Genomic DNA, 18,582 nt, shown 5'->3' on the forward strand with positions numbered 1-18,582 from the left:
AGAGAGGAGAAAAAAACGAGAGACAGAGAGCAAGGGTGGAACTTTGCTTTGCTTTGAAAAGGAGAAAGAAAAAACCCGATATGTTTCTGAATGTTCTTACAACATACTTCCAAATTTTGGAAGAAGTATTTCCATGTGACATGAAAGGTGACACAGCAACATAGACTTCTGTTATTGATAGTTTTTTTTCTCACGGTTGGTTTTTTTTCTTTGTCTTTTTTATTTTTTTTACAGGAAGGGGTGTGAGTTGATGCATCCCAAGACAGGGCACATTTCTGTAACCTTTTTCTTCCACCTGCCTGAAGTACATGTATAGTGTTTAAATACCTTTTGTTGTTTTCTTGAGAACATAAGTGAACATCTATAACTGACTTCACCTACTGATGTGTAAGGAAAGGAGATAAGAAAGAGAGAAAACAAGTTTTTTATTGATTTGGGTTTCTGAAGCTAACGTTTTCTGCTTAAAAAAATATATTCTTCAGCCTTAAATGCTGTTAAATCAACTGAGCTTCAAGGACTTTAATATTCCCCTACAATAGCTATTTATTCCACTAGTCTAATTATTTTTTATTCCACTAGTCTACTAAGGTTAACTAACTTTTGGTTAAAAGCTTGTAAAGAAAAAACAGAAAGAATCCTCTGGCAGAGCCATTAGTACTTGAACGACTGCAAGTATCCCCTTCAACCCCGTGCTGAAGGTTTCTTGTTCATTTGCACATCTCTTTGTTTCACCTTTTTAGTCCAATACTTAGTCCTCTTCTCACATGATTTTTTGGGGGGTTACAGTAGACAAGTTTGTTTGGGGTTTTTTTAGCATGGTTCTAAATCCCTTAGGTAAATATTTAATGTATTTCCTGTTGCAGACATCCATAATTTTGGGTTTTAGTGGATGTCTTCACTATGTGCTTACGTAGCCTCTCCTCACCAGATACATTTCATTCCCAGAGATGCCAGCATGATATCTAGCCTCTGTCAACCCACATCCTTGATGAGCAGTACAAGCTCACTTCATTAATATATCTTAGTCTTCATCAGTCATCTCTATCCTTTCACTGCTAGCAAATGCTGAAGGTAAACACCATCAATCTTCCCTACTCTGGGGTCTTTAACTTTCAGACTTCGTAGTATCACTTGGCCTGTGATCTACAAGGATCTACACCTCTAGGAAAAGCCACCCCATGTCTTGTTCTCACCAAAGAAAAGTTTGTTTAGGTAGCTTAATTTCAGGCATTCGCAAAAGGTATCACCCAGACAGGATATCTTCCAGCAAATGTTTACTCATAGAAATAACTTTTAAAGGTTGCACACATTAGACCAGTGACCTTCTGCATCACTAACATAAACAAAACAAACAAACAAACAAAAAGACTGAGCTTCTTTTTCAAACTATTTTTAAGTCAAATGTCAGTGATGACAGTGTTCTGCTGCCATAGAAGGATTGCAGTCTCACAGATCTGGCTTTATTACTAAAACTTGCAAAAACACGTTATAAGAAAGCATTTATATATCCCCACACATGGGTGAGTCAGTGTGCTCATGTCATGTGAGCACAAGACAGGAACAAGGGTCCCCAGAGCTGCTAAACTCGCTTACTGTCTGACCTCAGGCAAGCATATGTAATCACTTGATTACAAGCACTCTTAAGCCTAAGTTACTCTTCTGTAGATCCACCTCTTAAAAAATACATGATTCTGTCTGGGAAGGTCCCCTTTCTTTATTTTGGGAAGGTCTGTTAAACGGCAGGCCTGGAGATTGTTGATGACAGTGCCAGATGAATCATCAGCCATTGTTTCTGAGAACAGTTTGCAAACAGCTCTGAGGACAGTCCAGCTCAGGCTCTTCCTGTTCCCTGGAGGTAAAGTCAGGCAAGAACTTACCCTGGGAACACAATGTATTCTGGGTTCCTGTGAAACAACTGCCCCTACCCACAGCATGCTCCATGGGTGAAGAGGTTGTTTGTATGACAGCTGGAGACCAGACAGCTACAGAGCTTTGAAGTGCATTGGGAGCCGAGCAGGAAGCCCATGGAGCACTGGTGTAATTCATATTTACTGTGTCACCTTTCTTGCCTATAAAGCAGACTGTGTGGGGAGAGTTAAACAGAACTACAACAGATTGTGTGTTTGGGAGCTTCAGTCAAAAAATGGACAATAACTCCCTAATACAACCATAAAGTCATAAATATTTTGAGTAAATAAATGTAGAAATACAGTTTTTCTCATTACTCTCTTCAGAAACAGCCTGTCTCTGCAGGGCATAAGATGCTTCTAGTCAGCTTGACAGTAGAGTCTAGCAGCCTTCAACAGAGATGGAAGGCTTAACCCTACTTCTTGACAGTAGTTAATAGTTTTTCTCCTTCTTGACTGAAACAATCAATCCCTGTGTTTATTTCTCTCAGACATCAAAAATACAAGGGAAATCACTATTTGCATCTTTTGTGAAAGTCAGATATGTAGAGCATAATCTCACTATTGAAGCCAACAGTCTGTTGCTATTTCCCTGCAGATGGCCATGAAACAAGGAAGAAAGGCTTGATGTTTCAGACCTTGAGACATTAAGAAAGCCTTGAAGTCTTGAAACTTTCTTTCTTGAAGAAATTTGATATATGAGGAAGAATTAGGCAGGGTTGAATTTACACATTAAAGAACTGAGATAGGGTTCAGCTAAAGCTCATTTCACTTACCTGCTCTGCCATACCTTCCTATATAATTTGGGCACAGCCCTACAATGTACCTCAGTTCTTCATCAGCAAAAGAAAATAAAAGTCATCTCGTAATCTAAGGAGCAGTCAGGTTCAGTAATGGGAAATTAAACATATCATCCATAATTTGTCAAGGTGGAATGAGCAAAGCCAACAACTTTAAAGCATTTACTGTTACTAAACCTTGCATGTGGCTAAAGTCAACAGTATCGGTATAGAGGTTCGTATTCTGTAATGTTTATAAAAATCAGTGCCATCAAAACCGAAACCATGCATAGCATCGTGTTTCTTTACAGTTTCAACCACAGTAGCATGAAGATTAGGACATGAGTCCCTAGTAAATTTGTTTAGTGCAACTCTCTTGATTACTGTATCTCAACACAGAAAATTTGAGGTGGAGTTACTACAGCTCAGGCCACTTCCTCTAATCTCGTTTTATAGTGCATCCACACTAGCTTTCTGCATGTCAGAGAGTGTATTTTACAATCTTCACTTTTTGGTGTAGGTTTTTACTTGCTTGTTGCTTAATTGCCTGTGTAAGCTACTGTGACACTCAATCACACTGTTTCAAGACACTGGAGTACAAACCAAGTAGACCGATTGATAAGTTACTTAGCCTTATTTTCTCCAAATAAGCAAGACTCTTTTGAATGCAGTTACTCATTGTAGCACAGCTGTGAAAGACTACCTCAGAGTGACAGGCAAGCAAGGCTGCTGCTCTGGTCCTACCCCCAGGAGGTTCATGGGAGAGATCATCCCAAAGCATTCACCACAACCTGTGTGCCTGCCTTGCTGCTTCTCTCTGCTTTCACTGCCAAAACCAAAGAATGAAGCTTTTTGTTTCAGAGCTAGTTAGTGTGTCCATGAGCTTATCCCCGGAGAATTGTGCAGCTGCAGAGCGATATGGTTAGAGATGGGGAAGAGAAAAATTTAGCTTAGCCTTGCCACCCTGGGCAAAATTTGTTTATTAAAGCCAAACAAGAATTTGTGCCTCTCATAAACCTGCATTTTTTTCTCTTTGCCAGAAGAGAAAAATCACCCTCATCTCTCAGCAGCAATTCCCTCACTTAAAATGCCATTGAGCATTCACTGTCTATTTGTCTATTTACACTTTTTGATTAGGATCAGCAGCATCATTTTTTAAAAGAATTGATATGTTTAATGAAAAAATATTTAATTTTTCCACACAAGTTGCAGTGTTCTCTGAATGGATTATCCATGGTGTGGATCTCCAGGCCTTACCTTCATCCATCACTCCTGGCCACATCACCTCATCTGAATGGAGCACCGTTCATGCCCAGCCCCATTCTGCCTGCTTAAAGCTGCCTCTGCTCTCTACAGGAATTTGCTTACCAGCATTTCCAAGGTGAGCACACTAAATCTATCCTTACTGCTTAATTTATTTACCTTTTGTATAAGTCTTGCTTTTGTTTTATTTGTGTTATTCTACTATTGCCATTATGCTGCATAATTGAGAGTTGATTGTTTTGTGAAACTGGCACCTGGGAGAGGTGTTGATTTAATACCCCAGAGACCTGATTCCTTAAGTTTATCTGCAGTGCAGCTGAGTACAGGTAAGAAGAATGCAAACTGCCCACAGGAGCAGCTCTCCATGGCAATTCGGAGTGAAATCCCTGAAGCAGATAAAGGATAAAGTCCCTAAAGCAGATAAAGGGCCCTCCCTGCCCACTCAGTCCACAAAGCAGCACACTACAATTAGAGGTCATTCCATTCAGTAGGGGCCAAACTGGAACAGTATTCAACTGTTTCAGTATTCAAATGAACTAAAGAAGAAAAAGATCATATAATTGGGTCACTTCTGGATAAGGAAAGAACAGAATATCCCAAAAGATGGCAAGTTGTACCTCAATACGCCAGGAAGTAACTGAGGTTGTCTTATAATCAAGCTGCAGCTGTTCAGAAATATCGAAGTGCACAAGGAGAACTGGAACTGCTAATGCCTCTGCAAAACCTGTTCTGTAAACTTCAAAGCTGTCAGTCCAGCACCTCCTAAGAGCCAGCATTCATTGTACGATGGCAAAAGGAAAAAATTGACTCACGGGTGTGGTTGTATAATAGTGACAAATTTGAGACTGGAAGAATTCCTCACATCGTGTCACTAATGATCCCCGAATTTCTATGCAAAACAAAAATTGTCTCCCTGTTTCGACAAAGCTGATGCTAAAACACACCTGGCTGAGTCAGATTTAATTTTGGAACACAACAATACACCCTATTCCACTCTAAAAGATAAGGTAGTTTATTTAAAGAGAAACAGGAAAGCTGATTTATTAAGGATAATCAGAAGACTTTTGCAGCAGAAAAATTAGTCAGCCCAAATATTCTGAATAATGCACAAGAAAAATAAAAGAGACTTTTATGTCCTGAATATGAGAACAACTTCATCGATTTGTAGGTTCTGTATATTACCTCCCAAATTCCCCAGAAAAGCTGAGACTAGAATTTAAAGTCTACCTCTCCCATGTCTACCCACATGAAATACATGTATGCAGGTGTATTCTGGCAGCTAAGTGCACAGCTGTCAATGAGTTATGATGTTGATGCATTCCTACCCATCTTAACACCAGAGAGATGAGGGGAGAGAGAGTATGTATAAAATTTTATTATTGTCTCTGTAGCCCTTTCTAAGTAACTTGGGTCAGAGCTCTAGAAAAGCTCCCCAGCCCCACCTTTTCCAGTTGAGAAGGGTCTATTTCCTTTTTCCCAGCAAACCAGACCTTCTTAAGAATAACCTCTTAGATGCATGAGATTAGTAATTATATATATCCAAATACCATCAATGCTCAGTCTCAGCTCAGACAACTTTGAATTTTTTTTAGTTGGATTCTAATTTCCTAACTTGCTTCTCTCATTTCTGTCAATACTCTCTTACCATCATTTATATACCTTTTAGAGAGCATGAATTTGCAGCCAAAATATCCTAGAAGTTTGCATCTTCTGGGAAATCCTTGAGGTTGTAGCTCTTCAGCCTTGGAAATAAGGCAAATACCTAGATCTTCTTGGATGAGGCAGTAAGGAGCTCATGGGCAATTAATTTTCCCAAGTGAGGACATGAAACTTCTTATATCAAACATGGAAATCCAAGGCTTCTTCTTTCATTTCAATATTTTCAATGTTCATGACAGAAACTACGAATCTTTGAATGAAATCATGATGTAGGTGTCCAAATCTCCTTGCAACAATTTGGTCTCATACATCCAAGTGTATAAATAATGGCTTTCAGGCCATTTGAAGTCTAGCATTACTTTAATAAACACCTTCACTTTAATGGGTTTATTAAAAAACTGTTAAATGCATGTGGGACACATGAACATTATTGCTCAAAGTCTGCCTTAGCCCAGGGCTCTAGCTTTTCCTAAACTACTCAGATCATCTGCTCATGCTGGATTTTCTACTATATTTTCTTCAGTTTAAAATACTGTCCATACTGAATATTTTCTTTGCTGCATTAGAAAAAGCTTATTCTATTATTCTAAAACAATCTAAGTGATAATGCAAAAAAATGTCCACTGTACTTCTTATAGGGGGATGTTAAATATGTATAATTTTATGTATAAAATTACATCTTTTTTTTCCCCCCCCATGACCATATTTTCCAGAACAGAGGAAAATATTTCAAGTCAGTCACTTCTCAAAAAAAAATAAACTTACTATTTCAATAAAGTTTGTTTTTTTTACATTAAAACCAGCAAATTTCTGAGCTGTATTTCCACAGATAATAGGGATGCTAGACAGGATATATAACAATGCAAGCAGTAAAAAGTATTCAAGAGCTGTGTATTGTAAGAATAAGAATATTTTCTGTCTTCAGCTGACACTGACTTCAGACTTACTGAGAGGGCAGATTTATTGAAATTTCTGCTTTGATTCTAGTGAAATTTAACTTCTCCATTCCCACTTTGGGGTCTTCTGTTATTTGGTTTTGTTTGTTTTTAATTCTTTTTTAATCCTATTACCATTTTTTCTTTAGAAATCATTTAAGCTTAGGAAACCTTTTAAAAGCATGTTCTTTCAGTCTTCGGTTTCTGTGGTTAGAAGTCTGTGACACTTGTATAATCCCATGGCTGCCCCCATCCATCTCCAACCACAGTTCCCCACATGAGGGTCATGATTTTTGCTCATTTCTTTATGGTTTGTTCATTTCACTAGTAAATTTGATGTTACAGTTAAATCATCAACTACGCTAAGCTTTGAATTAGTATATATTATAGAAAATCCCTGCCTTGAAGAGCTTCAATTTAAGTGGAAAAGTTTGAAAGGATAAAGTGGAGAAAGGGGAAGAGCCTCAGAGAATTTCAGTAATTTGCAGTCACAAGCCAGAACTTGAATTTCAGGGTCCTGTAATTCTTTTATTTCAGTATATCCCTCTACCCCTTTTATCAAGGCAAAGAATCATTTCAGCCAGAAATAGAAAGAAAACAGCAGGTTTGATTCTCAGGCTCTTATTTACTTGATGCTGCCACAACTAATGTATAAAAACAGAGGGTTAAGTAAGGAAGATTTTGATGATTTAATGTTAGAGTACTCTCAGAAAGCAAGCTTATAGAATGGAGCAATTCAATTAGACAAAACCAAACCAAACCAAAAAAAATTAAAAAAATAAAGAAAAGCTCAACACTTCATCTTAGAAATAAATTTAACACAAGTACAGGATTTAGGGTTTTGCTTTTTATGCCCTCACCATTTTCTTTGTTCCAATTACATTTTGCTGTTTATAGTTGCCTAAATATCTGTTGTGAGGTCTGTTATGCTGCCTTCCTAACCTGAAGAAAGAAAAAACTTCCCAGCAGCTAGCCTTCTCTTGGGAAAGATGAAGTTTTTATAGATGATGAAAGCTGCTTGTTCTGAGGTTCAGCACGACAGACCATTTCAATAAATGCTGTGAGCATGTACCCAGGAACATTAGTTTTCATTTCCTCCTAACAGTATTTGAACAGGCACTTGAAAGGAAATGTAGTGATTCAGAAAGTTAAATGTAATCCCCTTTACATCAGAAGAATCGTGCTGGTGGAAATAAGCATTTTGGATGGAACGGTAGATTAAGGGTCAAAAATCCTGTCCCCAATCAGCAAACAACTCACTGCATGCATTTAAATAAGCCACTGAATACCTGTGCCATGCTTTCCCTAAATCCCCATTTTTACTTAATGAGTTATATCAAACACAGATTTTTATGAAACTTAAGTGTGCTTTTCAAAGCTTTAAAGCTTTTTGCATCTTCGGAGAAAAGATGTGTATCAGATATTCCTAAAAGCAGTAATCAGAATAATGCAGCAGCAACACAAAATAATGCCATTCACCTTAAGGTTTCATTATGCCTTTAGCTACCTAGGCAGTAATCCATTATTCCCTCAAAGTACCACAAATCTTATAAATTTTTTATGTGATTTTGTCATTCCAAGTGAAAAAAGGTACACCGTGTACAGGTAGGATTAAGACTATTAATTTAATAAATAAAAAAGCTATATGGCAATGGATAGTATATAGTCTATTTCTTTTAAAAACGCCAAGAACTAAAGTATTCTTCTGGTCCTTCAATTACAACCAAACCAAAAGACAACTAAGTATGACAAGTACTTTTTTTTGTAGCCTAAATAATGCCACGTAACATCTACCCTAGAGGTATCCACAATATTATTCTATCCCACTCTGATTAATTCACAGTGTTTTCCTACAGCAAAATTCAGGTTTTTATATCAAAACATTCTGAATATATGTGGATAAGGTATATATACACTGAGAAAAACAGATTTATTGACATATTTAGAGGTAGACTTTCATATTTATTACCATAATTATTCAATGGCAAACTTGACAGAGTGCCTGTTTCAGGGGGCTAGCAAGTTTTTAATTTCACATGAAAAAAGTTAAAGTTCTACCTCTTCCCAACAAAACCAGATAATTTTCTTAAAACCCTCAACTAACACACACACCTAACTTTAAGCAAGACATATTTATTCCAGCATGGAAACCCCAAAAGCCTGGATTTTCAAATGCACAGGAACAAATTTCTTGTGACAGCATTAGCTGAAGTGTCCCATTCTTGAAGCACACACGCACAGGCATAATGCAAGTGCCTTGTAGGTGCCTTCCACTTCTGACTTTCCACTGCCCCGTACCTCCTGCTGCCACTGAAGCAAGCTAGGCATGTGGTTACCACTTTCCAAGGGTGTATTGTTTGCATGTGTTGTGTCTGAAAAAAGAGTGGAGCAGTGACAAATCATGTTCATGTGTCCATGCTTCCACACAGGACCATTATGATCAAGTGCACCATAGCCACTCACAGGCATACAGTTTCTTAAAGCAGTGAAGCCACAGCTGATCTCTGCCTTGGTCCAGTTCATGCTCATACACTCTCATCACTGCTGTAATCAGTGGGAGTAGTAATTTTCCATGGTTTAAAAAAAAAAAAAGTCAAAGCATTTCCTAATGTTAATTTTCCTTGAGAACTAAGAAGCTTAACAGCAGCTAGTTTTATGATAAATGTAAAAGATAATGAGTTGAATAGTAATAACACTTAGCATTTATGTAGTTATGTGTACTTTCAAAGTGCTGTACACATACCCAATAATTCATTTTAATTAAAAATGCCTTGAAAAGATTAAAGTACCCTTGAAATAAGTGAGAAGTGTTGATCATTGCTCCAACACGGGAAAGATATGTCCCCAAATACCTTTATGTTAGAAAACTATTAAGAAACTAACATGGCAACATAACTTAGGAAAAAATAATGCTTCACCACATGGAATAAGCCTTCAGAAAAGAGTGAAACTACTTACACAAATAAAGTTGTAAGGTCAAGCCCTAAATTATATGTCACAGCTTTTTCTTTTTTTTCTCTTTTTCTTCATTACAGAGATTTCAACCTTTCGACATACCAGGCAAAAAGTCCCACTGACTTTACCAGGAGAAGTCCCTTAGCAATTTTTATGTGCTTTCTAAGTTGTTTGCCTTTCCTGAATTTTTCGGTTTCATGTCAGCAGTGGTGCTCATTGCTATTAAACAAAGAACATTTTTTTTTTTTTGTGAAAAACCACACCTTACATTTCTAAGAACAGGGCTGTTCTCAGCACTCCTGCCCTCAAGAAAAATGCTGCACTTCCCATCAGAAACCTTCATTTTGTTCCTTGCAAGAAGGAAGTGGCCAGTAAAAGGGCAGTATGCTTCACCAGCTGAATTTCACAGCCTCATTTTACTTGGTTTTTTACACTTTGCTAGGAGCTGCTCCTCTAGGGTGATAGTTTTGTACGTGTTGCCATTCTCCCCATCATGCTGGCCAAATTGTCTGGGCTGCATGCAGCAAGCATGTAAGAATAAACTCCAGTTTCTCACAGCTAAAGGCCATACCATCTTGTGTAAAAATTTTCCATCCCTTTTCCCATACAGCTATTCACTCTTCCCTCTTCTAACACACATTCTGCTTTAAAACCAAATATGTGTGGACTTGGGATGCATCTCTCTCTACTTTGCTTTTCATTTTCAAGCATATTAAATTTTAATCCATAAAATACTATAGTTAAATCCATTAAACTTTCAAAGGTAATTTTGCTAGTGCAAAATCATTTTTGTATTTAATTGATCCATGCACTGCTACAATAATCCCAGCCAGTCATTGCTGCCTCTACTGAGAAGCAAGAAAAGATCCCTCTGGCTAGTGAACTCCATGGATTTTCCTAACCCTTTTTAAGCAATCTCTTCCAAAGGTATTTTAAGTAAATTTATATAAAACATCCTTTCTGTTTCTCAGAGATGTAACAGTTTTTTCTTATGGTGCTCTCAGAGGGCACTGGTAATACATAGACATCTGAATGTTTTTAGCAGACGTTCTGTAAGTGTTCAAAAGCAGCAAAATCTTGACTTCTGGCCAGCAGATTTCATGAGAATGAACACGGAATTACTGCTTGCATCTAAAACCCTATAAACTTGTCTTTGGAAAAGGTAGGAAAGTGTACCACTTAGACATGTTATGTTCTCTTTGGAAAAGTTGGTACAGAAGAATCATAGAACAGTTTAGGTTGAAAGGGTCCTTAAAATCACCTAGTTCCAACCTCCCTGCCATGGGCAGGGACACCTTCCAGCAGACCAGGTTGCTCAGAGCCCCATCCAAGCTGGCCTGGAACACTTCCAGAGGTGGGACACCCACAAACACCCTGGGAAGCCTCACAATGGTTCCAGTGCCTCACAGTTAAAACTGCTTTCTAATACCTAATTTAAACCTACCCTCTATCAGTTTGAAACCATTCTCCCTTGTCCTGTCACTACATGCCCTTGAAAAATTTCCCTGCCCCTCTTTCTTGGAGGCTCCCTTCAGGTAATGAGGGCTGTAATTAGGTCACCCCAAAGCCTTCTCTTTTTCAGGCTGAACCATACAAATTCTCTCAGACTATCTTTGTAGGAGGGATGCTCCAGCCCTCTGAACATCTTGGAGGCCCTCCTCTGGACACACTTCAACAGGTTCACATCCTTCCTGCACTGGGAACCCCAGAGCTGGATTCAGCACTTCAGGTGGGATCTCACCAGAGGGGAGAGAGGGGTAGAACCCCATCCCTTGACCTGCTGCCCAAGCTGTTTTAATCCCAGGATATATCCTGGGATATAATATATAGGATATATTGGATTTCTGGGCTCTGATTACACATTGTCCAGTCATGCCCAGCCTCTCACCCACCAGCACTCCCAAGTCCTTCTCAGCAGGGCTGCTCCGATCTGTTCATCCCCAGCCTTTTGCATCTGCAGCAATTAGTACTGGGGGGTGCCCATCTCAGGTGCTCGGTCTTGTTAAACCCCATGAGGTTCCCAGGCCCACATTCTGAGCTTGTACAGGTCTCTCTGGATGACATCCCATTATTCAGGTGTGTCAACAACACGCCTCAGCTTGTCATCTGCATATTTGTTGAGGGTACACTCAATCCCTTTGCCTATATCAAACAACATTGGTCCCAGCAGAGATCCCCGAGGGACACCATTTGTCACGGATGTACATCAGGACTCTGAGCTGTTGACCACAATCCTCTGAATGTGACCATCCAACCAATTCTTTATCCACCAAGAAGTCCACCCAATCAAATCCACCCCTTTCCAATTTAGAGAGAAGGATGTTGTGGGGCACCATGTCCAAGGCTTTACAGAAGTACAGATAAATGACATGTGTAGCCCTTCCCTTGTCCCCTGATGTAAGCACTCCTGCAGAGAAGGTCACTTCTTCAGTGACAGCAGACAGGACTTGCCCTTGGTGAAGCTGTGCTGGCCGTCCCAAATCACCTCCCTGTTTTCCATGTGCCTTAGTGTAGCTTCTGTGAGGATTTGTTCCATGATCTTCCCTAGCACAGAGGTGATGTGGACAGGTCAGTGGTTCCCAGGGTCCTCCTTTCTACTGTTTTTAAAGATTGATAAAATAATTTCCATTTTCCAGTCATCTGGGGCTTCACCTGACTGACATGGCTTTCCTAGTATCATATCAAGAAGACAGCAGAGTATAAATTAGAGGTGGAAGCCCATGTAAACTGGAAGAATAGATACTAAAAAACAGTAATTCTGGATTACTTTTGTAAACCAAGATGTACTGTTTGTAATGTTGGAGAAAACTGGGAGAAAGTGTTTGGTGGAATGACTTGTCTACATACAGTTAGGTGTAATCTTCATATGACTGAAGACTGAAGAAACTATTCAAGTTTTCAGTTCTTCTTCTTCCAGAGCATGCAAAATGCCAGGGCTCTGGGCTTAAGCTTAACTCAGTCATTTTAGAGGACCAAAGCTTAAGCACTAAAACACAACCTTTGAACAAGAGAAAGATTTTTAAACAGCTATTTGGAGTGAGAAGGAGGGGAAATGGGAGGTATTCTAGTACTTTATGCTCCCAAATTGGAAACATGAACCCCTTTTGCCCAGTCCATGATCTGAAATGAGCTTTCTGACAGATTCTCAGATGCCTGTATGTCTCTCACTGTGCCCACCTTACAACACCGTCAATGACTGATTCAAATCAGACCTAAAAAAAATACAAGCATTGCAATTACTATTTTTTATCATGGAGGGGAGAAAAAGGAATCAAATTTTTATAACTGTTTTGAGACAAGAAAAAATATGTCGAATGTTTTTCACTAGATAAAATTATCTGCATATTCTTCCTCTTTCACAATCTCTAATGAAGGCTAGGCATGTTCCAATTTTAGCACCTTTCCTCCAGGCACCTTATGGTTAAAACCTCTATAGATGGCTATAGATCCCCTCTGTCATGGATGGTCTGTAAGACCTTGAGTGAGCCAGAGCAGACTTCAAGGAAATAATTCCTTGTATAGAGGATCAACTTACAGCCATCAGACTCAATTAGACTTCTACTTTGTCTCTTCTGATTTTGCCCTTTGGGCTCTAGTAATACTTAATACATTAATATTTCTGAGACACTTTTGTATTGTAGTATTTCCAGCCATAAAGGCAGACAGTTCTGGTGGAGTAACAAGCAAATCCGAGCTGTCTTTTCAAGATGGATAAAGTTCAGCCACAGTTCACAGTCACAGTGGCTGTATTTTCCTGTGCAATGCAATAACATGAGCTTCATCAGCCAGCAAAAAAGAATAACAAGATGTCACTGTAGATGCTATTTCTGAGAGGCAATGATAATTCACTAGTATTTGCACAGATTACTGAGAACAGGTGTACAGCAAAGTCTATTCCATTCATTAGTATTAATAAGTATATTAGGGTATTGTGCCTTATCACATTAATTTATTAGAGTGGATTGAGTTAAGGAGTTGACCAGCAACTAATAAAAATTAATTAGGGACTATGCAGTAAAAGGTAATCCTTTATGCTCTATCAGGTAAGCAGTAAAAGAGGTAAGCAGGTAAGGAATATCTGAGTGAACTCCCATCAAAATCAACAAAACCTCCAATTTCAGGTCCTGCAGATGGGCAAAAGATGCAAGGAATGAATAAGCATTCCAGGAACCAGGAAGGACACAGCTAGACTAGCAAACCTGGCTTCACATATTTTGCTTTTTACATACCACTTGCTTACCCAGATAAATCCTTCACACAATCTAGAATATAAGAGAGTTAGAGAGTTAGCTCAAACTGTTTTGGGTAACAACAGTACAAAGCAAGTCACCTCCCCTTGATGATTACCTTCTCTTTTTTTTTTTTTTTTTGGTAGTACTTTGAAACTTGTTTTTAGCCATTGTCATGTACATCTACATAACACAAATAAAATACTGCTTTAGTAACAGGTGTCCTTTTGTGTTGAAATACCTGAATCACAGAAATTTGCCAGGTAGAGACCTGTGCAGTCCACCCCATGCCAAAACAGACTTGTTCTCTACAATTGTTCTGAAAGGATTGTCTCAATTGGTAGAAATTTCAAGACATGTGACTTCGGCCCCTTCTCTTGCAGAAGATCTGACAAGCCTACAATTTATAGAGTTCAAAAGGCTTTTGACCTCTACATTTTCTTCACAGAAGATCACTCTAGGACACCTTAGTTTTGCTGAGGAATGCAAAATATGGTGGCAAGTTTTCCCCACTGTTTACAGTTCAGTTACCTATAGATAGCTACACAAAATCACAGAACGGTGGAGATTAAAAGGAACCCTCAAAGATCATAAAGGCCAATCTCCTTGCTCAAAGCAGGGTCAGCTAAAGCAGGTTTCTCCAAGCCTTCTCCAGTCAGGTGTTGAATCTCCATGACAGAGACTCCACAACGTCTTTTGGCAATCTGTTCCACTATTTGACCACCTCCGTAACAAAAAGGTTTTTTTCTCTGTTAACTTTCCTGTGTTTCAATTTGTGTCTATTCCCTCTTCCCTTTTCACTGAGCAAGTCTGAGAAGAATCTACCTTCATACTCTTTACCTACCCCCCTGCCCATGCCAGGAGCTGAACACATGAATGTAGGTGACAATACAACCCACATATGCGCCCCTGAGTCATTGTCTCTAGGCTGAATCCAGCTCACTCAGATTCTCCTAGGATAAGAAATCCTCTATTCCCTTAATGAGCTTCACGGTCCTTGCTGGACTTGCTCCAGCATGTCTACATCCTCCTCCTGCAGTCCCATTTCTTGAGACTGACAATGTCCCTCTGAACAGCATAACCAGCTGATGAGATATCCCCACTGAATCTTTCTTTAGGCAAGGAATATGCACTGGACCATGCAAGTCAATAATACAAATTCAGTTGAATTGTATCTGAGATCACACACTTACCTTGGCCCGATTTTTGTTGCTCTACTGGTAGAGAAAGATCATTGCATGGTATTGCTGGATTATTCTAGAGCTTGCAAAAGCCTGTGATGAGGAAAAGGACCCTGTTGATGTTGATGCATCTTACAATTTTGGTAATTTTTTAGTTCAGAATTACAAACCTCTCCTAAAATTGCATAGAAGGGGGAAAAAATGAATTGTTTTTCAAAAGTTCAGGAAGCTAGTAGAATAATGTATGCTAATCATTGGCTTACATTGTGTCTGTAAGCCTTTCAATTTCACCTCTCCCATTTGATACAAATATGAAAACTGATCAAAATCAGTAATATTACTGGAAAATTTACATTTAAAATCTCATTTCCTGAGCATCCTACCCGTATCTTCCACTTCTACAAGTGGTCAAGTAATTTTCCCAACAGTGAATGCCTTTTGTTTTGTTTTGTTTTTTTAGCAGCAACATTTTCTTCAACATATTTGATTCATACTAAAGAAGCCACCTGCCTTTACTACTCAGCTCACTTGATCCTTAAGTTAATTATGCACATAATAGTCTTTTTCACCCACTGTGCCCTGAAGGGAGAGTAACGTGTTTGCACATTGGCAGCAAGTGTAGTAGTGTGGGCCAAGGGATTTATCACCAAATACATTTTACATGACAAATATCCAAGAGACACTCAGGTAGGGCCACTACAGACTAATCTTGGGGCTACTAAAGGGCAACAATAAAGCAGCACACTACAATTCATATAAGAGGGGCTTCCCACAAAAAAAAAAAAAATTCAAACCAACTATAAAGTCAAAACCCTCAGGGTTAATACTGATGAGAATGATTCAGCTTTTTTACCTCTTCAAAATACAGAAGATTTATTATTTCTAAAGTACTTCAAATTGAAGAATCATAATTTTGTTATGAATCACACTATTTCCTGTGTAACACTGATGTTTTCTTGGAAGTCATTCATCCACTTAACACCCAAACTCAACTTTGCTTAATTTTTAATACTGAATAATACGCTAACTGGGATGTCATAATAAAAAAATATATCGTAATGATAGAATGAGATGGCTCAGACAATATATAGCAGATCCTTGACAGGATGGATTTCATGGTGAATAAAGGAAATGGTTTCAGTGGTATAGGAAGAACAAGTAACGAAAGGTCACAAAGGACCTTACACTCTGAGGTCCTAGTTTGCAATGAATATTATGCAAATATACTCTTTGCTTTTAGAGCTTATGACCACATTATGTGACAGAGCATTTCTGGAACCCCTTGGTGTTCCAGCATAATCATATGACCCAGACAGACACACAAAAGCCTCAGTTTCAAGTTACATTATAAATCCCATATTCATCTATGGCAAGCAACATCAGAATCATGAGAGGATAAACTATCAGGCTTTGCTTTCAGACCAAAGCTATCGAAAGAGGTGACTGGAAAGCAAGAGACTGCCTGGGCAAGCAGATACATCCCTAGGACTGATTTAAATACAATGTGCATTCAGAGTTCACTGGGAATACCAGGTGGGGAGCCTACTGTCAGCCTCAGTGTCTTTCTTGCAAGAACATAAAAGTGAAGGGCAGTTATTTCAATTTCATTCTGCCACAGATAACTCCCAGGACAGTTTTGGTACCCCTTTTACTCCAGTGGGTTGCAGATAAAATATCCTGTTGCAAGATCACATAATGTCCTCATGTGTGTTGCTCTCCAGTGCTCAGCCTGCAGTCATGACTTATCCAACAATAACAGCAACTGACAGCCATCACCTCATTTCTACAATAGCAGCTTCCAAGTTGTTTTGGGCTTTTTTCTGGATATGTCTCTTTGGGTTTATTATATGCTTGTAGTCCTGAATTTCACTTTTGCAACTGAATTTCCAGTTGGCTCCTGACTTCTTGCATTATTGCTATGATCATAGGGTTTGGAACTGGCAAGTTCAGGAGTTCATCTCCAAATATTCAGGGTCAGAAGCAAGGATATATCTGACAAAGACTTGGCAGAAGACTGAAATTATACAGGAAAAATGAAGAAAGTAAAGATCCTGCGGTATGTTGATGAAAAGATAAACCCATAACAGGTCAGGAAGATTCCACATTTCATCTGGAAAATCAAATTTCTAATAGAACTGTGCCCTCAGCACCTTGCAATCTCAGGATGTGTTAATTAGTAAAATCCATCCTATATATTCACTTTCTTTGTGGAGAGGTAAAGGATGTTCAGAGTTCAAAACTCTGACCTGGCCCCTAAAAAGAAACGTAATTCATAATCTGGCTGTGTTGGAAAACAACACTCTCAAACCAACCAGGTGTCTTCTTGGCACAAAAGCCCTTTCATGATAAAAATCAAGCTGGAATATTCAGGTGGGTCGGGGCTTTTTTCCATTTTGTTTTAATAAGTCAGTATGAATGCAAGCCAAGATTAAAGAGTGAGGAGGAGACAAAGTATATTACATGGCTTCACAGTGCCTTCAGGCTATGCCAGCTACAATACCTTTCAACACCATTCTCTGGCCCATTGTGAGGAATAAAAAACTAAAAAGGCTTTTTGGCAAAAGGGGCTGAATCATTAAGGATAAAATAAATAGTTTTTAGAGAAAAAAGTAAAAAAGACAAGCCATGGTGAAACTACCTGCAGCTGACACCATCTGCTCTAAAAGAGCAGGGTCACTGAACTCCATAAAAAATATTTGAGGCAATTGTCATCCAAAGGCAATCTCTGTTTTACTGTATTGTACAGAAACACTGACTTTTTTTCTCTGAGTTCTCAGGCTTCTGCAAAAGGTAGGCAAGCCAGACATTGTTCATACAGCCTAAGGGATTTCCTGCTATCTCTGAGATGTGGAAAAGCGTATCATAAATGATCCCATTTACTGGAAGTGTTTCATTTTGTCTGGGAATTAGGAAAAGCAGACTTAGGGGGACAAAAACCCTGTAGACGAAGTAAATTGTTTGTACTGACTTAAAATTATTTATGATGATGTTTTATTTCCCTAAAATTAATCAATCATTGAATGGATGACTAAAACACACAATGAGTAATTTCATGCAGTATGATTTACTTACCGCAAGGAATTGTAAGTCAAGTTATAAGGTCTAATCCTAGCCTTGACAGGCTTTAGTGTATGTGCCTTACTAGTTCCTTTTTGTGGCCTTTCTATCCATTTATTTAAGTTTTCCTAGTGTAAAAATGGAAGATTAATTTTGATTAACTACAGGATTTTTTTAATTGGTTCAAACCACCATTAAGTCTTTTGCTTTAACTCTGCCCCTTATTCTTTGGTTGCCTCTGGAGGTACAGAAGTTATTTCACCACTTACATGCAGATTCTTCTGCTTTTGTTTTAGAAATCTCACAGCCCTACTTCTCCTCACTGCTGTGATTTCTCCTCACACAATGTTTGTGCAGTACCTAATACAAAAGGAGCTTCATCTACAGCCATCACGACCATCTCAGCCCAATAACAAGAACCATGTAAATCACCATGTAACTTACTGATCACTAGTCAAATATTTTCATAATTTTCACTGAATTTCTTCCTTCAGAGTCAATAGAAATAAAATGCTTAAGCAATTGTTTGATTGACAGCATAATTAAACTGTGATTAAAGGGAATTCTGATTTTTTTTTTAAATTATCAGAATATATATACCATGTTCTGCTGCCTAT

The 18,582-nt window shown here is 38.6% G+C and overlaps 1 protein-coding gene across 1 annotated transcript in view; it reads right to left on the reverse strand.

Annotated features, from left to right (window-relative positions):
* CEP128 (centrosomal protein 128) overlaps positions 1-18,582 on the reverse strand; it is a 210,430-nt gene that overhangs the window by 12,080 nt on the left and 179,768 nt on the right. The gene's annotated exons all lie outside the window — the stretch shown is intronic.

This window comes from Cyanistes caeruleus, chromosome 6, assembly GCF_971803275.1.
Source record: "Cyanistes caeruleus chromosome 6, bCyaCae1.hap1.1, whole genome shotgun sequence".
Lineage (NCBI taxonomy): Eukaryota > Metazoa > Chordata > Aves > Passeriformes > Paridae > Cyanistes > Cyanistes caeruleus.